A 24,923-nucleotide genomic window follows, 5' to 3' on the forward strand; every position below is an offset into this window, starting at 1 on the left:
AAAAGGAGTACAGTGGAAGAGAGAAGAATAACACGTATGTTAGAGAGGAAAAAATTTAAAACCACTACTTTAACTTTGCATTAGACTAGCTGAGATTCATTCACCTTAAAAGGCACACTAAATAAATGCAAAATATGATCAATCTTCAAACTATCATAACCTGGTGCTGTGTCTTGTGGTTCATTTTAAATTAGAATTATCTCTGTCAGAGGACTTGATAATATGGAAGAACAGCAATGTGATGAACTGTATTTCAATTTGAAAATGAGCACTCAAGATTAAAAACATCGATTTCTCACTGAAGATGAGGTTATGGCTAACCTTGGCTGCTGCAAGGAGAGGAAGGGCCCATGTGACTTAATTCCATTTTACAAGGACAAGCCAGAAATACTGTCAGGAAGAGCCCCTCTTCCTTCTCTGTGGCCTTTCCACTGCTGAAACAGATGATGAGCTGAACTTGTTTCTATCTTTAAACAAAGTGAAGAAGAAAAGAAGGACTCAGTGTTAAAATAAGATGTTACATTTTAATATCAGTTTTTGTACTCCTGTGAATACTGTAGGGCTAACTGAGCAAACACTTCGAAATTACACTGGTTTTCTGAGCATTTTCTGAGCATTCACCTCTCAGACTTGAGGAATACCTGACAACACTGAGGAAATCTGCCTTTACCAAAGGTACTTGGTCTTAGTTTTCATTCTACAGATTTAACAACCAAATCACAGAATCACAGAATGGTTGAGGTTGGAAGGGACCACTGGGGGTCATCTAGACCAATGTCCCTGTGGGACTACCCCTCATCTATACAGCCAGCTATCCTATCGTAAAAGACAATCAGGTCGGTTAAGTGTGATTACCCTTTCGTGAATCCATGCTGACTACACCTGATCACCTTCTGGCCTTCCCCATGCTTAGCGACAGCCTCCAGGATGAGCCATTCCATCACCTTTCTACGGATTGAGGTGAGGCTGGGTGGCCTTGCAGTTCTCAGGATCCTCCTTCTTGCCATTGCTGGAGCCTGGGATGACATTTTTTTTCTTCTAGTCCTCAGGCACCTCTCCTTATTGCCATGACCTTTCAAAGATGACCAAGAGTAGCCTAGCAACAATGTCTGCCAGGTCTCTCTGCACTTGTGGGTGCACCTGGGCCATGTATCTGGATGTCAAGTTTGCCTAAGTTATCTCATTTTCTCATTTCTAAATCATCTCATGACCTACACCTCCTCAACAAACTGAAAGACTTCCTTTCTCCAGACCTTCTCCCTGGTTTCCTAGGTGAGGGATTCCTGAGGGCTGGCCTTGACATTGAAGATTGAAGTAGATATTCAGCATCTCTGCCTTCCCTTTGTCCTCTGTCACCAGCGTACCTGCTCCGTCCAGCAGCAGGCCTACATTTTCCCTAGTTTTCCTTTTACCTTTCATAAAAAGTGAATAGTCTCCAAGATATTGTACAAACTTTGTCTTACAAAGGCTTCTGGCTTTTGCTGTATTAAGACTCAATCCAGACCCTTAGAAGATAAAAATGAGACACTGTTAGAAATGGTGATACACCAAAATAATTCTCCTTCTCATGAAAGCAAAATGCCAATGTAGAAAACAACTTTAAAATTAGCATGGGGCATCTTTTTTTTTTTTTTTACTTCCGTACAATAGCTTATTTTCTGCTGTATTAATAGAAAGATGGACTGTTGCAAATATAAAAGATAGTTATATGTGAGTTGGTGATTCACTTTTGCATTTAGCTATTACACTAGAGTGCTCTCAGAAAGCAGATACTAGTCTTTTCTGTTTATATACTAAATATGTTTGAACCTTGCTTAAAAAAAATCTGATGGTGCCAAACAGTTTCTTAAAAGAAAAGTTAGATTTTATAACTTTTCCATGTAGAGAAAACAATCTTTAAAATTATATATAGTTGTACTTGGTGCATTCTCATCTAGAGTTCATACAGGAAACAAACACACCCTAGGAGTGATAGCCAACATAGGCATTTTTATGCTGGTCTTGACTAAAGGCCATATTGCTATGTTTTCCTGGAAAAACAGAAATCCTTATAAGGCAACTTATGGAGATTTTTCCTAATCTAATTTACTTTTCTTCTTCAATTATGTATATATATTTTGTTTCTATACGTGGATACATGTTGCAACTTTTTTTTGAAGACTGGTCAGCAACATCTTAGTCAGACCACATCTATAGTACTATGTCTTGTTTCAAGCCTCAGTGCAAGAAAACTGTGGATAAACTGGAGCAAATTCACCAAAAAGGCAATGGGTATATACTGAAATAGGGAGGTTCAGACTGGATAAGGAATAACTTTCATAGATATTTTTCCCACTTTTTTGCAGTTCATTTAACTTTTTTCCTAAAGAAATCTTCTTGGATATCATGGCATTTTCACGTATCCAATACTTCTGTTGCTCCTGTTTCCTGTTATCACTAAAAAGGCCATTAACTGCCACCAGTTACAGTCTTCATGAAAAAGCATCATATATATAATCATAATATTGGTAGCAATATATTCAGTCTCTACAGAAACAAAAGACGGGGTTGTTTCTTTTTGACTGCTCTTCCACAAGAATTATGATTTCCATTGATCTGCCACAATGCTGTGAAAGTGGTTTGTTTTTTCTTTCTTTCATAATAAACATGATTCACAAAGTTTAACAAAACCCATAAGTAACATATTACTATAGTGCTGTTTTAAATGAAGTTTATGAAAGAAAATATAAAAGAACACAGAACTTGAAATGTTCAACTTCGAAGCATCTCATCATCTGCAAGCTATTCGAAAAAGTTTATTTCCAGTACCTGTCATGAAATAATAAAATTTCTACCTGTTTTTGTTTCATTACTCATTATTTTCTTGACAAGTGATTAAAAGTATAATTTACATATTATTTAGGACGACAGTTCTCTTATCATAATGAAAATACGTACAGTCCAGAGCTACAACACAGGAAACATCTAAAATATTTGGGTTTTAATGGCAGCAAAAGAATGCAAAGTAATAATCTAGAAGTTCCTACCACTTAATAAAAGAGCATTTTTAGTAAGGAATAACATTTTATCTGATTAATGCTATGAGCTATTTTAAGATTATTTTATTCCTTTTTGTCGGTATTAAGAACTTCTTTATGAAGAAACCAAAAATGATTTCAGAAAGTTTTTAATATGCTGATTTAAAAATTATAGTGGCTTTTAACACAAGAACACCCATTCACTGATAAAAATATTTCAAAATTACAATAAGCCTTACTTAGAAAAATGAGAAAAAAGCTCACTCTGCCAGGAAAAGAAAGAAGTATTTTAAATATCGTTCATCTTCCAACTAACATTTTCAAGTACTTCATTATACAAGAAAGTTTTTCTGAAGCCTGTGCTGAAAAGCACTGCTGGACACCAATCTCAATTAATTCAAATGCAAATAAACCCTGAACTTCAACCTACTTCAAGCAATCAGTGCAAGCACTGCCAACTCTCCCCTCATTTAACTCTTTAGAAGTTCTTATTTTCTCAAGATATGCATAACTTGGCAATGCAGACAAATAATTCACCACTAAGTTCATTTAGTGTATGGTAGAAAGAATGATTCATTGAACAGACATACTACGATCATTTCTAGGGTAGTAAGGGTAAATACGTGCATAAACTTTGTTGTCAAATAGATAACAAATACATATTTTCAAGTCATTGCCATATCCAGGTAGTAAGAAATCATGACTGGCTAGACCATAACAGTCTGGCTGATTTCAACTTATTTCATTACACCTCTTAGCCGATATATTCAGTTCGTATCACTGGAAGTATCAATGACTAGGAGGAAATGAAAATTAGGAGAATATTTGCTGTTCTTCTGCCATGCTATCTGTGCAGAAATTTCTTTATCTGCACTGGTCCATCGAATGAAGACATGTCTGTTAATAAATGTGAGTACTGGAAAGGAACCTGCCTACTAGGAGACAAGGCTTTGTAACTGTAGGTTGCTCAATTAACCTAAAAAAAAGAAAAAAGAAATTGTAAAATAGCACAAAAGAGAGTTAGCCTCTGGGTTTGATTGCTCTTGATTACTTCCCTGGGCACTAGTAATCTTTGATATTGGTATTAGATGGAGTTTCATATAGCACTGTTTTCAAAGGTGCTGGTCAATCACAATTCTTATTCAACCCACAGCTTTCTCAATATCTCTTTACTATAAAGTTTCAACTTATTGTTCTTCTAATAACTTAAAAGGGTGTTCTTTGTCTTTTCTGTCTACCAAGAAGCAAGGAAAAGAGCACTGTATTAAATACGTATAATATCCTATGCAAAAAAGTTCTCAGTCTTTTTATTTGTTGACAGCAATTCCTTACAATTAAACAAAAAGAGAAAAGGAAAAAAAAAAAAGAAAAGCTTGAACTATAAAGCAGGGTTAAAGAGATTTGCAAATAAACTTGTTAATCTATTTGCTTTAAAATTAAGTAGCACAGTAGGACAAGCTACACTGAATAATTAACAATTATTTTCCTCCTTTTGCTTAGAAAAAACAAAGAACAAAGTCGAAAGTGGCATTTGTTTCATTACTCCCCCTTGAACCCATGATTCACTCCTGTGATATTTAATGTCCTGAATTATCTCATACTATTTGCCAGTCTTGAGAAAAATATTCAGAATTGGCTAAGTTTCATTTGACCTCTTCCCTTTAAAATTTCTAAGCCAAGTTCAGAATTGTTAAAAAGTGGAACTATTGGTATTGGACCTCCACTTTTTTATTTATGCTTGAAACTAACAAAATCAAGCAGAGGCTTGCTTTCATCATTATTTTATAGTCTCTTAAGAATATGAGAAGGTTGACACAAAGTTTACAATCAGTTTCTAAAATGTTATATAAAAAACTGTTTAGAACTGTGTGCATCTATCCCAAAGGGAAGAACAGGAGGGAGGGAGGTGGAAGTTTGCTATTTATGAGAGACTTCATTATGTGATTGTAAAAGTTCTTTTTTCTAGGGTTTAATATCTGTGGATTTTACAACAAATACTGAGGATCATTGGATAAACTCACACACAAAAATATCTGCATGACAAACCATCATGATTAGGTAGATCTAGAACACACCTAGATCTGAGCAACCATATTATTTGAGTTTTACTGAGTCCTATTTACTATCAAAAATAGTCCAATAAATAGTCAAATGATCCACTATCAAATATAAGCTTAGGATGTCTGCCAGGTTCTATGTATGTTGATACTGTAAATGTATGCCCTCACATGCATATCTCTGTGTGTTGATCAGTGTAAGCAGGGTCTATAAAGCAGCACTTTAAATAGGGAGCTTTCCTGAATACTCATTTTATGGTAAGACTCCTCCCCAGGTTTGTATTAGTTCTTCAGTCAGCTGTTAGGTCAAGTCATTAGAATCCAGTTTTCTGCAACTTATGAATGGTGGTGTTCAAGGTCTTGGAACTGTGCACTATATAAAATCACATCCCTAGAAGTATACAAATATGCTTGAAGGACTACTGAAAAAAAAAAAAAAAATATTTCTAATTAGAATAGTTAACCAAAATGGCTATGGACCACACTTGATGTTTATACATATATATATACACATCATATATACAAATATATATATACAAAAACCCCTACCATTTTATTGAAAAATAGCAGTGCCATTTTACTTCCTTGACAATCTACATATCATTTCAAATCTCCATTTTTTAAATGTGATTGAAAATAAAGGAGCCCAATACGAATGAAGGGAAAACATTACATAGAAAATAATACCAGATATAAGACATAAATTTAAAAGTGAAGAATTAATGTCTTAGTATCAAAGTTTATCATCTGACTGATGCTGGTAAAATGACTGATCTCAGCAAGATCAATGACTTTTACCCATATGATGGATATAGTCCCTTTGCAGTTAACAGGACTCTGTGTATGAATAAAGACTACTGAAGTGAACAAGAATTTGCAAATCAGGCCCTGTACATTTTCACTTAAACATCAAAAGTTTGGCCATATAATTAATAGGTTGGGGCTGTTTGGGTTCTTTCTTTTTTTTTTTTTCAGTTTGGGGCTCGGTTTGGATTTTTTCCTGTTTGTACCACATGCTTCAAAATTAACTTTTCCCAAACATTTTTGTAATGTAACTTTAGAAAGCAAGTATCTAGAATCTTCATACTTCAGAAAGTATAATTATTTAAAATTATACCTAAACATGTCAAAGCAAATTAATATTCATGTCAATGACAGCCAATAAAAGCTGTCGAAGCTGACAGGTAGACAAGCAATGAAGGTTTGCAAACAGTGCAAGTGCTGGGTAATAAACTTTCCCCACCATTTGAGAAAGGAAGGCAACAGCTGCTTTACAGAAACAGCTATAATGGGTTGGGGGTGGAGGGCACAGAGAGAGGAGGGAACAGTAAAAGATATGTATTTCCTAATTCCACCTAAACTTAATTAAAGCCTTCGCAATTTAATCTACTTTCTCCTCAATTTGAGAACTAGTCCTCAGTAGTTCTGCGCTGCTGCTCAATAGCTACCTTTATATTCTAGCTGATAAAAATTTTCAGTAAAAACAACCCACCTTAATTTTAAATAAATGATGCAGGAGTACAAAATAGTACCATATAATATGAAGCAAGCCTCCTTTCATCAGCTTCATCTCATCAGCAAGTTACCTCACACAGTTCAGACATGCTAGCACTTGTACAGGACATCTATGTAAGGAAACAATTGTGGATTAGATCTCAGTTCCAAAGAAAATTCATCACAGCCACAAGAGTATGAAGTGATACATAACACTAAAAAATAGAGGGTGGGGACCTCATTCACCTGCCTGTTGTGTTCAGCCATCTCAGTAGCACTGGCTACAAGCAGCAGCAGCAGCCCATTCCTTCTGGAATCAGCCTTAATCTCTGAGTGGTGAAAATCCCTGTGTGGTGCTCTGTGTGTGCAGAAATCCCTGCATGGTGCTGTGCTCTGCCCTGTATATGTAGAAATCCTTGTGTGGCACTCAGCTCTGCAGGTGCAGAAATCCCTGCGTAGCACTCAGCTCTGTGTGTGCATAACTCTTACCTCACAGGAGCAGTAGAAAACCCCTCTGTGAAGCAGAGCGCCCTACCAAGCTTGCAAAAGGTTAAACACTGCCAAAATAGCAAGATATTTTGTCTGCTCACTCTTCCCACTTCCATTCAATTACCTACAACAGCAGTCCTATAATGCAACGTAATGTGGTACTATTAAATCGGGGATTCGAAGTTACACCTAGCTGTAGCCTGGAGGAAGGCCTGACATTTGTCAGTCAGTATCAAAGGAAACAATCCCCAACTTTCACGGGCACTTGCACACTACACTGACCTTGGAGGTAGAAGTGGGGATGATCCCTTTCACAAAGGCGCTCTTTCACAAGTTCACAGTGTTACAGCATTAAATTGTGCATTGAGTAACAAGGTATCACTGTCCTTCTGTCACACACACATATGTGCACGCACAAGAACACAGAGCAACATGAGGCTGTTTTTAAATCCTCCTTAATTCCTACTTTGCTCTCCACTTCCCAGAATGACCTTACGTACCCCTCCTTCCCCCAGACAGAATCGGCTAGAGCTTTTTGTGTCCCCCAAAGCTGGTGTTACTACAAAGCATCTTCTACAATGTCCTCTGATGTCTTTCTATAATACACAAGGCTTCCGAAATAAAATATTTTCAAACATTTCAACATTATCCCGCCAGCAAGTTTTTAAGAAAAATAAGCCTCTAACTTCACGTTTGCGATTCGTCTTTTGTTTACAGAGCTCTTTTCACCGAAAACTGCACACCTCCTTTCCAAGCGTTGCCCCTCCACTGACCTAAAGGCTAACTAGCTCCCAACTTTGCTCTACCTTTAATTGCCAGCTCCTTCATTCGTTCGCCACCCCACCACCATTTATATGAAGATATCAGCTATATAACATACATATGTATTCTTGCTTACCTTACCCAAGACTCACTAAAGTCCACAGGAAAGGAAAACAAACCCCGCCGGGTCCCCGTGCAAGGACCGCGGAATGAGGAACGCTTCTCTGTTTCACAAAGCCAAGAGTGGATCCAGCAGGGACGCCGCTAGCCCGGAGAAAACTCGAAGCAGCAGTTCCCAGCGCCGCTTCCGGCCGAGACCGGTGGCGGTCGGAACCCCCCGGCCCCGGGGCGCCGCGGGGAGGCGGCGCGGGGCGCCCGCCCTTCAGCACCCGCAGCGCCGCGGACAGCACCGGCCCCGCTCACCGCCGCTACTGCCGAGCTCGACTGTCGCCTCCCCGCACCGCCTGCCCGCGCCGCCGCTCGGCTCCGCACCGCTCCGCTCTGCCCGGCGCGAACTGCCCCGCCTCCGACCCGCCCCTGGCCCGCCCCGCTCCCCCACAGCTGCTGGCATCACCCGCAGTCTGCTGAAACTTCCTCTTAACTCCCCCCCATCTTCAAAGTCATTGCTGTCCCATCTCTTTTTATGGGGCGGGGGAAGCAGTACCTCGTACTTCACCCTTTCCCCTTATCGGAGGGCTGTTGACCTGACGGAGTCCTGCGTTTCCCCACTCCGGTCTCCCCTTCTTGGGGGCATCGCCCGGTTCCCTGCCCTCCGGCCGCCCCTACTGCTCCTGCCCCCACAAAACGCGGTAAACACCGTCCGCTTCACGAGCGGCAGCACTCGCAGTGCTCAGGACACAACGCAGCGGCCCCGGAAAGAGCGGCAACTGCTGTGGAAAACGAGTAGCTCCCGAGCGGAGCACAGAGGGTTGGTGTGCATCCATGTTTAACGCAGGGTGGATGTTACGCAATAAGTCTTAGTATACCGACCGGGTCTATGAAAGCTAGAGTATGCTGGAGGCTTTGCACAGCCTGTGTCAGTAATCCCTACCATCTGTAGCAAATTTCAGCATCTTGAATGGCCAAGTAGAGCTCCTTGCTCCTAACCCATGCCAAAAAAATTGGCATGTAACTGTGAATCATCTTTAGTTATGAAAAACACATGGAAAAAAATCCTCCTCCAGATAAGACTGTTAATTACATCCTCTGTTTATAGAAAAGGAAAACATGTACGTTTGGATGAATGGAAACAAAACAAAAGCACCCAGCTGGAAGCTAATGGCCTAAAAAGTTAGAAATACATTTACCTGAAGTGAAGCAAAGAAACAATGGTTTGAAGTCTCACTTGAATCTGCTTTACAGTGAGATAACAGGTTTAGTTATCTGATTTATTACTTTCAAATTAATTTACTATCCACCATTCCACCACTTTTAAAAAGTAGCTATTTAATCTTCAATGTAAAATCACTATGAAAATTAAGTATCTATTCATCATGGCATTATGTTACCTGCTTCAGGCCTTTTGGGAAAACCTGCTACAGATTAAAGTATTAAACTGTCTTTAAATCACCCGTGACTAGAGTAAAGCCAGATGGAGGTCATCTGTTTTGACTGGCGTGTTGGATGACCTGTACTATACTTGTACATGTGACACAAACTTGTAGTGAGAAACAAAACTAGGTAAATCCCATAGTTAAAGAACTGAACTGGATAACAGAGGAAATAATGAAACAAGATAGGTCAGATTGTATTATCACAATTTTATAAGGGGCTCTTGCTAATTAGGTCATGGCACCGCCATAGCAACATAATTAACTTTTACACACAAAGCATAGAATATAAAGCCAGATCACACAGACTTCCATTGATACAACCCTTTATAATTGCCAGTTATCATAAAGCTTGGCTGGCATCCGGATAACTTTTCTGAACCACTATTATTCTATTTCTTCCCTCTTTTTTTCTCATAAGCCCTCTCAGGTTTTTTGCAAAGCATAAATAGAATAAAATTATGATACTTAATGACAAGTTTTGGGGTACAAAAATGATACTGAATCAACTTTGCTTCCTAGTTATCATAGCTGCACTAGAAATTCCTGGGACAGAGGTAAACTCCAATATTTCTTGTTCCAAGCTAAGTGAAAAACTTGTGAGGGCGAGCAGGGACCCTGCTCATCTATTCTCCTCTGCCATTATAAACATGCATGAAACAAATTATCAACAATTACAGAAATATTTATATAACCTTATTAATGAAAACAGGAGGTCTCTCAAATTATGCTGGGTCTGAAATACTATAGCTTACTGGTTGGCTTTGCAAACAGATAGACAAAAAAAAAAAAACACACAACAAACCCGACAAAATACCACATGGAAGACTCTCAAAAAAATTCTTGAAATCTCTAAAACTTGTGAGGACTTGCACTCTTAAATTTGAGTGTGAATAATGATACAACAGTGTAATACTTTAAGGTATCTTCGCATTCTTGCATTTTTTAATGCATCTGACGATACTCATTTTTCTTCTTTGGACTCTCACTGGGACATCCACTTTACAAAGCTCATATTTAATTTAAATTACATTGATGTATTTGTAGCACACACATTTTCTACTTTTTCCTCTAATTTAACTCACTATCAGCTATCACAGGCAACAGTTAGAAATAAATTTTGCTTATTCTTCTCCTGAGAGCTGTCTTCTGCTTAATGGATATAGTTTCTAAGCTCCATTTTGTGTACTGTTTGCTCTATTTTTGACACCCCCCCCCCCAAAAAAGTGAACAAACTAATTTTTTTTCATTCTTTTGCAACCCGTACATTACACCACCGCTGTTTGCAACTGAAACATTTTTATCCACCGAGGATTGCCCTGCAATATTCCTTTATGTGATGTAATGCAGACCAATGCACACAACTTTAGTAAAGAATTTATTCCGAGTTTAAGAATCAGTTGTTAGTCCAGAAAGACTGCTGATGCTTAGTAATATGTTTCTGCTTTCCATAATCTTAAGTTGGGTAGTTTATGATCCCACATAGTATGCCATGCAATTTTCAGAGTTTGTTATAGAGTCTCATGTGCTTGGCAGTCAGTTATATTTGGTTTTCATTTTTCTATATGAATTGCTGTATTTGAAGAATTTGCTGGGTTTATACTGGGCAGAGGAGAAGCTGTGCAGTAGATACTAATGCTTTCTTGTGAAGGTGAGAAAGAGGAACTTCAAAGCTGTTTTATGCTTGTTAAGGCTATAGGTATTAATAATAAGGATTCTCTATTTTGTATTTATGAGGAGCTGTTTAATATAGGATCCAATACAGCAGGGAACCTCATGTAAGACAAAAAGAAGATCAAAGTCTGAATATATTAAGGGGAAGTCAGTGCAAATAATAGATGATAAAAGTTGTTTGGTTGTTCAGTGTTTGTCCAAAATATTTGCTTTCATACTTCACAGCCTACCATAACTCACTGAATATAGAACAATAGTCACTTTCTTTGAGAAACTTGGATCTCCTTTCCTACTGCAAGTAATTTAGAGAAAGGGTTACTTACCTTGCAAACAGTACTGCGCGCAAAATGAGTGCGAAATTAGAGAGAAAGCATGGTATTTCAGAAGTAGCTATTTTTCTTTGTTCGGCTTTTCTACTGCTAACACTTCTAAAGCTATTTGAAGTATCGTTGGATTTGGTTTTCTTTTTTGCAAGAGCAATCAGTAAGGAAAAAAACCCCAGGAAATTTCATAAACTTGCACTGTTACTTACTCTTCAGATCTTCAGATTAGTCCAGTGACTTCTGTATGTCTGGGTACCACTCACCACCTGTAAGTTCAAAAACAATAATTTATTTTTCTGTGATAAATCTTTAAACATTCAAAATAAGAAAAATGTTCCCATGAATCACATTATCAGGCTACCAAAGAGTTCAGGATATTAAAATCTGATACTACCAAAAATCAATTACTTTGTTGTCCCAGCTAACCTGGCAGTTGCAAAGTAGTAAACAAGACTAAAAAAAGTCTTTACTTTTCTTCTGTTGAAACACTTTAAACATACTTCTATTTGTTGGTTAATACCAAAAATAGTTTTAGGCCCTGATAAATTTAAGCAATAAAGAAATCTTATTTCAAAATGTACAGACCACAGTACTGCCCTTTTACAGGGTTTAATTTCCACTCCTTTTTAACAAATTATTCTTTTTTGGTTTTGTTGTTGGAGGAAGACACCTGCCCCTTCAGTGCAGCTGTTACTAGTGAAGATCATTGATTAGCTTGAAGTCAATGACAGCAAAAGAACTCTCAGCCTGCTCTGACATGAGATGGCATGAATAATTCTTGAAATATGTGCGTCTCACAGCATGAAGTTTGGACACATACATTTTTCCCTCATCTTCCACTAGTCTAATTCATTCAATGTCTGTTTAATGTTCTAATGAAAGATGATAAGGCATCCACTATCAGCTCTGTCCTGATCAAAAAGCACAGTAAAGTGTCCTGAGACCTGGACTGGTGCTTTTATAACAGCAGGGCGCCATAAGCACCAGAATGGCAGACACTGGCAAATGATGTATAAGAAAATTAGCTTACTTGTGGCTTGGAGAAAGGTTGTGCCAACCATCTGGCAGAGGAGATCTCCCAAATGACAAAAGGATAATAAAGGCACATTAAGGTTTACCCCCTGTCTCCTCAAAGCCAGTTCTCACAAAGTGACTTAGTTACTTAAATAAAAGGAATATGCAATAGTGTTTACATACAAGAAACCTATATTTAAAATTCATCAAAGAAGTAATTCAAATTAACACAAAACACAAAACAACAGACGTAAACTTGAGGGGGATGAGGGAGGGAGTGGAGATTAGGCTCTGAGAGTAGATCTGTAGATTTCTCCATTATTTCTAATGAAATAAATGTTATAGGTTCATTTCAGTGTGCAGCTACTTTGCAATGATAATAATTCTGACAAGATGACATTGCCCCCACTCTCATGGTATGAATATAAAGTAACAACTGATTAAACAGGAAGGAGATAATACACTATGGAATTAATATCCACATTAAAATTTACTATTGAAAAATAATTGAGCTATGAGGATAAATGTTAAATTCCTTATCGTCCAGCCTTTTTCAACCACTTGGGATCAAATAATTGCATTATTCATTATCATTGAAATCAAAAACCAATACACTCGATGGTAGATAACACAGATATAGATATATATATGAAAAAAAAAAAAACAAACAAAAAAACCCACCAAGCAAGAAACCCACACACAAAGGGAAAGCTGAAAATACTTAATTTCAGTACTTAGTCGTGGTGTTTATAAGAGATCTCTTAGGGCATCTATCGGGGAATCTTAGTATTGCACTCTAAAGAGAGGAGCTTGTAGAAAGCGTAACAAGGAACAAGTTCTTTTTGATAACAGATTAAACAAGAATATTAATTATGACTTGTTTTTTTTTTCCCCTCTCTTCTGGTCAGTCCTTATTTGATTGACTAGAAAATCTAAACAGTCAAATCGGAAAACATCACAGCTGAAAGTATTCACTGATGGAAACGAAAGAGCTAATATTCTACATTTCATTATTTGACAGCTCATTCAATCTCATACTTAAATGCATATTAAGATGAACATATCAGGCCGTGTTTATCTAGAAAATGAAAAATTAATGAATAAGCATGAAAAAGTGTGCTAAAACCATAGTGAGAACTTTAATTCATAAGAATTAAGTATTAAAAAGAATGGCAAACTTTTTGGATTAGGCTTGTTTAGCCTTAACCTATTTAGATACTTTAAATTTTTAATTATTACCTATGAGCTCTATGGTAGAATTCATGATATCTTTACACATTTGGCATGCTTTATTTCTGTCAGCTAACAATTAATATTCTCTGTGTCCCACACAGATTTCTGCAGACAGATGCTGTGTGGCTAGGAGTCTTAGCTAGTTTGTGATAGAACAGAAAATAATTGTTTAACTTATGTTACAAAAAGGATAGCTGTTGAAACTTTACTGATAAAGTAGGAGGAACGCTCATTAGGCTGGATTTATTTTTCAGCAGAGGTTCTGTCATTACCTCTATCTTTGCTTACATATTCTTGTGCTTTCCAAGAGACAGTGACCTGTAACCGTCACCTACAATCTCTAGGTAGCTCTGTCTGACACCTTGTTAAAAATCACCACCAACAACAGCCCACAACACCACACCTAACCTGAGGCTGAGGCACACTAGCAAACTGTTAATATCCACTGCCACTGCAGTTTCAATAACCTTTCCCCAACCAATAAAAATCCCCTTCAGCGTCAATAGTTAAGTTGGTTCAACAGGATATGAAAGTATCCTTTTGTACAGGCACAGAAAAACTGCAACCTAAAAATCCTTTTGTTTATGTTACACATTATGGGAGGAATGAAACTTCACACAAATTTTTTAAAGTCACACAGACTTCTGTGGCAGCATTCAAATATCAGATGTTATCAAAGGACCCATGCAGTCCACAAGCATCCATGCACTGTCTGGTCATTACAGCAGCAAAGAATCTTTTCTCCTACAATTTCAGGGTTCCTGCATTTGTCCTAATTCTTTATCATGGATACAAAGAATGATCACTTGTTTTCAAGTGGTTTTTGTTAGGGAACAAATCAATCTAAATAGTGATTGCATGTCTGGAACTGATGTGAAGCCTAATTCACTCCTAGCCGTATATATCATCATCTATCTGATTCCATTCCAAGTTGTTCTGAGAACATAAAGTAACCTGTCCTTCAAAGAATGGACTTACTGACTTTGAAACAAGCAGGTCTGTGAACTCCAGTATCTGTAGGGCGAGAGACATTTCCTACAGTTCTAGAGAACAAGAGGAGAATATAGTAAGGTTCATAAGGCACATCTTACCCATCTCTCCTTGACAGCAATCAGCCTGTCCCGGAAGAGCACAGGAAATAATAAATGGGGCAAATATTCTGGCTTATTGTCTTTGTGACTTTGATATTGCAAAATTTTCTACTAAGGGATTTTGCATTTTAGGAGATAAATTTCATCAAACATTCATACTGATATTGCAACAATTAAATACAGTAAAGAATGCATCTAACTTTTCGGCTGTGAGACAATGTCATTCTTTCATGTTTCAGTCCACCGTTAGACAGAATCCTGTCTTTTCAGACAATATTATGGCAATCTGAGTGAATAATAAAGCTAAAAACAGAAAAACAACAACAACAACAAAAAAAAAGCTAAGAAGTTCAAGGAAAAATTTCTTTACTGTGAGAGTAACAGAGCACTGGAACAGGTTGCCCAGGGGGGTTGTGGAGTCTCCTACATTGGAGATATTCAAGGCCCGCTTAGACAAGTTCCTGTGTGATGTACTCTACATTACCCTGCTCTTGCAGGGGGGTTGGACTAGATGATCTTTCAAGGTCCCTTCCAACCCTTGGGATTCTGTGAATATGGCAATTTCATTGCTTTCATCCCAATCTCTCTTTCTCTCCTTGCAAATAATTTTTAACTATCTTGCCACTGGTTCTGCACAGAGGAATAAGATAAATAATCTTATTATTTGGCAAACCCTAAGGCAAAAAAAAAGATATTGTCATACTTCTTACTTATAATTTAGTCCCTGGGACAGAATTAAAGCTGTATTCTTATATTCTGCATCCAACTTACTTCCTTTTTCATCGGTCACTCTATAAACTCTGACATTCACAAGCAACCACCTTAATCCTGCCAATAATATGAAGTGTGAAGTGTTAATAGGCACATATTTCTTAAATAACAGGAGGGATGCAAAAGGATTACTTGAAACTCCAGTTCTTCTACATCTCCATGAACCTATTTCAGGATTCAGCTAATTCTCCTCCAAAACTTAGCTAATTTAACATGACAGACTTATAATTACATATGACATTCTATGCGATTAACTGTAAAAATCTATGTTCACTAGAACAGTAATATTTGAAAAGTTGGGATTTGTCAAAAATATCAGATTTTCTCCAAGTGTTTTACTCAGAAAGCTGAAAAAGAGAGGGCACAGCAGCTTGTTAAATATTCAGTTAGAAGATCCCTTTTTTTTTTTTTGCAGTATGTCTTATCCTTCATGTAATTTTTATTGGAGTCAGAAACAGGTTAGTAGGTTGTTGTTCTTCATTCTTCCTAAATGTATAGGAGTTTGTTTAAAAAGGATTACCCAGTTGCATGTGAATATAATCAAATTTGGAAGAAAAATTCCGGAAGAAAAATGTCAGAAAAAAAAAAAATCTTATTTTGATTCTAAAAGCAAATCAGTAGTTGAAATCCACTAGAAAATGAAATTTATGTATTTATCCTTAACACATATCTGATTACTTTACTAGTACTGACAAATACAGGAGACATCACTCCTGTATACTTCCACAAGGAAAGAAAACACTGATGCCCTCTTTTTGCTTAAATGGGAAAATGAATACTGAGAGGATAAGCTGTTTAAGCAGTCAACAAAAGAAATCTGGGGCACTGCTGGGAGCAGAAGTTTCCCATTTCTTATTCATTCTTAATCACATGATAATCCTGCCTTATCAATCAACATGTAAATTCAAAAGCAGTGATTACAAGTCATCAGTACTGATGTTCTAATATTTAAGTACAATAGAAAAAGACACACCACTGAACTTCAAAGTGAGTTCAGAAAAATCACAGCATGCACTCCTCTTAACATAAATGGTACTGCTTGCCTGTTATAATCCAATATTGTTGATTGAATAAAACTATATATATTCACTGTAAAATATGTGTGTTGTGCTCATTTGCTCAGTATTTGCTACAATATATATATATATACATTGCATTCTTTCACTAAAAAGGTACAAAGATGCATATAATACAGTTATACTGTCAACATTTTGGAACAGGATCAAAATACATGCCACATTTCTAAATTTCTAGACACACACTTCTATACAGCTCTGTCTACCGCTGTAAAAGTGTTGGAACAGGTTGCCCACAGCTGTGAATGCCCCACCCTGGTCGTGTTCAAGGCCAGGTTGAATACGGCTTTGAGCAACCTAGTCTAGTGGAGGGTGTCCCTGCCCATGCCAGGGGGTTGAAATGAGATGATCTTTAAGACCTCTTCCAACCTAAACCATTCTATGATCCTGTGATTTGCACCTCTGCTAAGTCATTTACTTGGTTTCAGTCAGGAAGTCTGAAGTTTCAGAATTCATAGATTCACACAGTTCATAGCACATATTGTAAAAAAACATTAGGCACTACTTGCAAGTATAGATGCTTAAGATATTGAGTGATATTTATATAAAATTACATTAGAAAGCTTTAATAAAAGACTGTTAATTTGCTAAGTAAATCACGAGGTTAGAAACACAGCTGCAATATGCATTATTCAATTTGCATTTTTCTGTGACCGTATATATTCTGATGCAATCTTTGTTCACACAGATTACAACCGGTTTTCTGCAGCAGCTCTCTAGTCAGTGAATAGGTGAGACAATGTCTACTTGCAAAAAACTATTTTCTCCAGGCACATGTAATTGCTAATCTCCTAGCAGGTGTTCTTAGAGACTTACTAAACAACAAAGAGGCAAGTTTCAAGGCAGCGATCAGGTGGAAACACTCTCCTTATTCCACCTGCAATTATGTTGTTCCATTCACAAAATAAATTCTTTTCTGTTTCTTTTTTTGCCACTGGTAACACATTTCCTGTATGAAATACTTCACTCACAGTGTAATGCTCTCTTCCACAGTGTTGAAGAGGATTGAGAAAAGTCTGAAGTTACAGTTTAGACAGAGGATTGACTTGATTGAACTGAGGTAAATTGACATACAACCAACATCGAATTGACAGTATTAAAAACAGCGGCACAAGACAAGGGTTTGAATCACAAAAACATAGGACTCAATTATATTTACAGGAAGTGGCATTTTCTGAGAGAAACACTAGGTTAAACAGCAAGACAAGACCACAGACAAAAATGTTCTCTGGACAGCTGAATACAGGAAGTAGAGAGATTATGAAGTGATAGAGACAGAAGAATGAGTCAAGGAATAGAAAAAAGGTGGTGAGAAGGAGGAAGTGAGAACAGAATTAAACTCCTGGAGCAAGTGGAAGGGCTAGAGAGGGAGAATGAATAAGAAAACTCTGCATATGGTAGAGGAATAGGAAAAGAGATACAGAAAGGCCACTTCATGTTTCACCTGCTTTGTTTTTTTCCTCTGGAAAGTATTTAGCAAGATTTTGCTCAAAAGGGAAGAAGCAGAGGAGAAAGTTTGAGGGATGAATTGTTAAGGGTTCCATCCATTGAATGGTAAACTGAACAAAAATTTTTACTCTGAACTGCAGGACTACAGAAACTTAGTTCAGCATCTATCTGAAAATAACAATTTGCAAGTCACATTAAAATGTATAAGTCTCCTGTTAGAGAAGATACCCAATGTAAATTTGTAAACTTCATAATCACCTATTAAAAATTGCCTACAGATGAAGATTTATTCACCTAATAAATTCCCACATAAGTTTGAATAATGAATATTCAAGCTTGAGAACCAGTGGTTTGGCAAATACAGGAATGGCAAAATTAATGAATTATTTATGTGATATATTTGCTTACCTCTATTAGTGCTCCAAAAATAAGGGGGAGGGAAGGAGGAAAGGAAATCAGCAGGACAACATTTGTTCAAATGCATTCCAGTACTATGCACTACTTACAGGCTTTACCAGACATAATGTAGCTTATAGTAGAATTGGCAACAATATGACTGGATAGCAGGTAATTACCTAAAGCCCTTCAAAATAAAATTATATTACACTCAAACCTGTGTTAGGTGCCAAGCAATACAAAGGCCTATTAGGACAATTGCTTAGACCAGCCACAAAAGCATAGCAAAATTATATTCTCTTACTTAAAACTGCTGTTCAGACAGGACCATATTGTATTCTAAGTCTCTGGATGTAAAACAAAATTAATAAGTGTGAAGTTCTTACCTATCCCAGCTGTGGCTGCTAACCCCATCCATGCAGCATGGAGATATCTCAGTAGCTAGTTAAACACTAGGTCAGATAGAGGTGTCAGTATGCATGTGGTAGCAAAGCAGGCTAAGTTAATATACAACCTATTGAGAGTGAAGCTTTATTTAGTTTAAATGGTTTTTTAGAGTTTAAAGTAAAACACAATATTAAACTGTAATAAGGGCTTTTGTGGAGATTATGCTGTCATTCTTTTCTAAATAGTCAATGGAATAGCCTCACTTTAAGACAAAATATGCAAAAGCAAAATCAAGATCATTGCACTGTGAATATGCTAAAGCATTCTAACAGCAACTTAAGAAAAAGTTAAACAAAGGGTTCACAAAAATGAAAATGGTATATCTATTTTCAAACATTAAAAGCAGTATTATAGCAAATGCTTTCCTTTGCTGCCTGTGGGTCCATTTAACTAAGTGTGCAGCGAGTCCAGTGTATGTGTTTGACTAAGTATGAAATGGTGCATGACTACATATGAAACAGTAGGATGGTTTCAAAATTAAATCTTAGCTGGAAAAGGATGAAAAAGTGCATTGCCATATAAACAAAATTGAAAAATAATTTAGGCTATTTAGACATATTATGATGCATGGATCTTATTTCTGTGTATTTGCCAAGCTCACTTCTACCAAAGACTAACCCTTCATATTAAGATGTGGAAATGCCATTTCAAGCAATAACTGTTCAGTAAACCTCACCTGAATGTATGGCCAACCTGCTTAAAATTCTACTCTAGCTTTCAAGTCTTGCTTTCAAATCCCTCACTCATTACCCATCTAAAACAATTAAATGATTGTAATTAAAACCAAAAAAAGGTCAACACAGAACTTGTGCTTATTCATTATACATATGTATACCCAAAAGTTCTTAATATACTAATAACCAGTCTGCAGAGTATTTCATGTACAGGTCTATTCATACAGCCTATTAGGATGGACAAATTTCTGTCATATTAGGAAAACTCTCATAAGGCGTTCTTAGAGTGATTCTTCCCATGTGTTGTCTTTGAAGGAATTAAATAAAATTCCTACTGATCCAAGCTGCAATTGATTTTCCATCTGATTCCATCTTGCAATTTTTGAAATTGTTGTCTGTTTTCAAAATCAAGTATGAGCAATTTATAGGTATTTTAAGTCAACCAAACACTTCTCCTTTTATGAATAGTCATGATTTTATATACCTGATAGTTTTCCAAATCTCCCAGAACAGATAATGCTGGTGATTTTAAGTGTAGGACAATGTTTTTTATTTAGCATATGACCGAGACTATTCCTATGTTTTTTCTTCAAGGGACTCTAAAGCAAGGAGACAATTAATTTGATATGCAAGCATCCAACTCTTCACATTTTGGTTTGTATTTTAGCATTATTAGCTTCCAGACTCCCATAGAGTCTAACTGAAGATTTAGATACATAATTTTAAGCATCAAGACTTGAAGAATAGTCATCCCTTTTCTGCTTGAGCCCTTCCAGCAGTGTTTGTTTTGATTAGATACATGTAAATTAATTAGAAAACTCTCAATATGAAGGTTCTGTTGTATTTTGGCACATCTTATCATACACTGCTTTGTCTTGCTCCATACAGCTCAAAATTTCATGCTGCCATTAGCAGCTGTTCTTTTTGTTTCAAAAATGAGTTTTCCATTATCTTTTGTTCATTTTTCATCAAACACGTAACAGGAGAAAATATTCGGTGAGCTATAATGTAGCTATCACATCCCGTGCTCTACAGAGTAAATGTAAAAATGTAATCTGTGTTATCAGAAAAAAAATTAACACGTGGAGCAATTCATAGAACATCAAGAGTTCAGTCTGTGTTGTTTTCCTCCTTTCCTTGCAAGTTTACATGACTCAGAACGTGAACAGCACGCATAAAAACATCTTATGTAGAGCTGTAAGACTCCACTGGGCAATTCAGATCAGATTTTTCAGAAGAGAAAGTACTCTCCTGAGAGATGTGGGCATTTCAAATTTCATCCTTCTTCCCAACCAAGACGAAAAACTGAAGTTGTTTCCTTTTTAGAACTTGACATATACTTAAAAATGAATCATCTAATCACATACTCTTTCCTTGCAGAAGATGATTAATTCTACTGATTCTGTGTTCTGTGGCTAACTGAAGAATTAAGGAAGTTTTCAATCTATTTATCCCCCAGGTATGTTAAAACAGTGCTATAAAAGACAGTACTGATTTGATGATCTCTTGGTAATAATCATTAAATAACTGAATATTTAATAAACTCAGATATTGAAAGTAACACATTTTCAGGATACTGAAAAGAAATTGTTGATAGTTACCTTAGTTGTATAATCTTTATTCTACTGCATTTTTTTCCAAATTCAGTATAAACCCCAAAATTTTACCTGTATTGTTTTCACCTTTTTAACTTCCAAGTTCGTCAGGCCTTTTATAAGGGTGTTATTTCAGTGTTTTTTTGAGTTTGTCAAGTAATGAGTACCTTGAATTTCTTCAGGTGTTTTAAAGCTGCTATCCTGGCATCATCGCCCTTACACAACTACACTAGCTGCAATTCCATAACTTAGCTTCCACCCATATGACTGAGATTTTGTCCACTTTTTCTTCTAAAGAAGTTTACATGAATGCTCCTTGAAACACCTATTCCAGAAGATGTTAAATATTTTTAGTTAAACATCAGCATATGAAGTATTTCAGGTAGAATTCCTTATTTCTTGAAAACAATTGGAGGATTTCCCTTATGTTCAGTGAACCAGACTGCAGAAACCATGTCCAAATATCAATTTACTTATCCAACAAGAATTCAGCTTCAGAGAATGTTACCAAAATTACTAAAACCTAAGAATCTGATTAGTCCCAAATTCAGTTTTTGTTACATAAACTGTTCTCTGTTTATTTCTTTGTGTGGTGCTTTTGTCAAAGCATAAAAGGAGGTATGAAAGTTGTCAGCATCACAAAGATTTGCTTGCAGTGTCAACTGTAGGAGAGAAACATAAGGCAGCACTCATACTAACATACACTGACCATGATTTTGGCTAAAATGCCCTACTTCTTCAATTACATTGCTCATAAAGAGTTATCCATAAAATTTTAAGGCAGTTTGAACCTGCGTTGAGAACAAAGCATGTGTGGAAACTTTCAAACACTGTCTTACAGAAATGTACGTGATAACATTTCTATGCCCTATCACATTCATATTCTCCAGCTATAGCTGATGTTTATGAAGCATCAGTGGCTTAATGCAGATACTTAAGCATGTCTAGCAATTATCAAAAGAATCAAAGGTATAAATATGAATATTATTGTTTGAAACACATTGTAGAAGGAAGAAGAAATACATTCTGTGGCGTACAAATTCCAGTATCCTGCTATAAAAACTGGAAGAATTGAATTTTATCACTATATCTTAGTTTTAAATATTCAGAGTTGCACACTTCTGTTTTGCTTGATAGCCTTTTGGTTTTTAGTTAAACTAGGTGGGGTATTGTTGTGATGGCCAAAGTTCTGTTTGTTACTTTGTTAGTGTATTACCCAGAGACTATATTAAAGGAAAACAGTCTCTTTCCATCTTCGTTAGTCCCTGTGGTAGCAACACTGGAAAAACAAAGGCATTAGAAAGGCAGCAGCAGACTACCTCAAAGAACCAGAGCATTAAGGAAGTCACTAAAACTAGTTAAATAAATAGACTAACTATTGTAATACTTCCAGATATGATAAGGCAATCCATTTTACTCATCTGAGAAAACAGTTCCTTTCCAACCCCAAATTTGCCTGTGATATCATAACTCCGTGGTGGAAACTGAGCTTCCAGCTACAGGCAGCCCGAGTCTTTGATTATCAGTTCTTCTTTATGAAATATGAACTTTCTCTGGTGTCAAATTGATTTAAGAGTGATACTTTTTGTATCCTTCTGGTTTCTAGTGCAGCTACCTTGGAAGCTAATTTGAGAGAGAAACGAAACAGTTTAATTTTGTATGAGAACACTCTCAATCTGTAGATTACATAACTTGCTCTAAATTTGCTAATGTTTAAATGACCTTAAGCAAGTTAATTTTAAAGTTAACACATGCAAACTTTCATCAGATAAGATGAAGAGCATTGTACAAGCCCAGGTTTGCAGTCTAACATCTTCATTAATGACACCCATTTTCCTGATCCTGCTCAGATTATGTGATGTCTCACACTAGACAAATCATTAGATCAACAAGAATGCGGAAAAATACTTTTTCCAAATTCAAACCTAGGAGAATCCCGAATTGCACTTCGACACTTTTAGGTTTTGTTTGTTTTCTTACTATTTCCTGTATGTAAATGTGTTTTAATCTGATAAACTATTAGATGTAGAATTATACAGTGGACATTTAAATTATACAGTTGCAGTCATTGTACAAATATATCTTTACTAGGTTTAATTTGTTATCTTTCATCTTTATCAATCATTTCTTGGTTTATGTGAATACTTACCAGTAACTCTTATCAGTGCTTCTCTCAACCTCTCCTAAGTTTTTTTTAGCAAAATAGTTGAGTGTTTCTTATTTTTATCCCATTTTTTTTTTTAACTCTCTTCAATCTTATTAAATCCTGTGCAAAAGAGTATAATGACCAGATGATTCAGTGGTCCCCATCTGTACAGGAAAAGCTCTGGTAGCATCAGGGAGGATTTTTATCTAAAATCCACTCATCTGAGCAAGATTATTGTGCAATCTATTAGGGAGTCCTTATGAAATTATAATTCTTTCAAATTCAGAGAAAAAAAAAAAATCGAGAGGGTAGGTTTTCACCTACTCTGAGGCTTGCTTTGCCCTTCTTGTGAAATAAGGGCATTCTAATTCAAAAGATGCAATTTTGAGGTTTTTTTTTAAATGGAAAATTATCCCTTTTTTCATTTTCTAATCCTACATCTGTAAAGAAGAAGGGTAAATTGAGATTCTATGTATTTGTACCAAAAGGGCTTATCCTAACAATTTTCTGTATATCTTTTCTTTCTGTTACTCTTCTGAAATATGTACTTGACGTACCTTGAATGTTATATATGCTGAGATTGTTCCTTCATTTCATTTCAGTGAAGACTGTTGACTACAAAAGAACACAGCTGCTACAGAATGCTGAAACAGACTCTTGAATACTTTGCTATTCATCAGATTAAAATTTACCACTTCAGAGCATCATGTTTTCTCTTTCCATCATGACTTTTAGATCTCTAAGGACCTATCTTTGTTTTTCTTTCATTTGCTTCCTATTTGTACTCACAAATGATCTCTACTATAAAAACTATAATTGGGCTAGAGATTTCAGCCTTCAGGCAATTTTTAGTAAATATGAGAACTGTGCTATTTGAAATGTGTACTACTTCTTTCCTTTGGTCTTACACATTATCTAGGGTCTGGAAAAGGAAAAAATACACATTGAGTTACTGCCATCAGTCCTGTGCCCCTGCAACACAGTAAAAATTTAGACACCTTAAGCTTGAAATACAGTACAGTTTAACTGAGGTTTTAACCTGATGACATCCACATGATCCACAATATTCTCTATTGTATTGGAAGATGCAGCTTTGGGACATGAGGTCCTGCAGAAGAGCCCCCTCTCCCACCTGTGCTTTCCAGTGCTCTTCTCTAACCACTCAAAATCTGTAGCTTTCTCCCGCAGTCTCTTCTTCTCAAAATTACAGCAGTCAATGACAGATAGGTAGAGATATACCAGTTCCAAGCTTTCTATCATTTAAGTTTTTATTTCTCCTGCTGTTGAAGCAGAGACATTTCAAAAGGAAAAAAAAAGAGGTAAAAAAAGGGAAAAAAATCTTACTGAGAGAAAATTAAAAAAAAAAGCGCCACATTTAAACTGGGAAGATAAAACAATAAATTGAGGCCCTACCTAAAGAGAAAGATGAATATATAGATGATTATATGTCACAAAGAGAAAATACCAGTATAGCATCTACAGTGTAAAAGAACACAAACAGAAACTTGGCAGAAGAGTACAGTTTCAGTAATACCCATAAATGTTTATTAAATAAAATTAATAAGCTACATTTATTCAACAAATAAAACTGCTAAAGGGGCAGAGTTATACATGGAAGCTACTTAAGTGACACATGGAAGCTGATGGAGGATTAAAATGCAACAG

At 36.4% G+C, this 24,923-nt stretch overlaps 1 protein-coding gene across 4 annotated transcripts in view; it reads right to left on the reverse strand.

Annotated features, from left to right (window-relative positions):
• Nucleotides 1-11,632, reverse strand: part of FSTL5 (follistatin like 5) — a 329,565-nt gene extending 317,933 nt beyond the window's left edge. For 2 of the 4 annotated variants that reach the window (XM_062610855.1, XM_062610616.1), the window contains exon 1: nt 7,956-8,304. The gene's annotated coding sequence lies outside the window, so the exon portion shown is untranslated. Of the gene's footprint in view, nt 1-7,955; nt 8,305-11,575 lie in introns of those variants that run through there. The other 2 variants (XM_062610785.1, XM_062610698.1) reach the window with 2 other exon arrangements.
• Between the last annotated feature and the right edge of the window lie 13,291 nt (nt 11,633-24,923).

The sequence above is a fragment of the Pezoporus occidentalis genome, unplaced genomic scaffold, assembly GCF_034315485.1.
Source record: "Pezoporus occidentalis ecotype Australia unplaced genomic scaffold, CSIRO_AGI_Poc_V1 ctg1, whole genome shotgun sequence".
Classification (NCBI taxonomy): domain Eukaryota; kingdom Metazoa; phylum Chordata; class Aves; order Psittaciformes; family Psittacidae; genus Pezoporus; species Pezoporus occidentalis.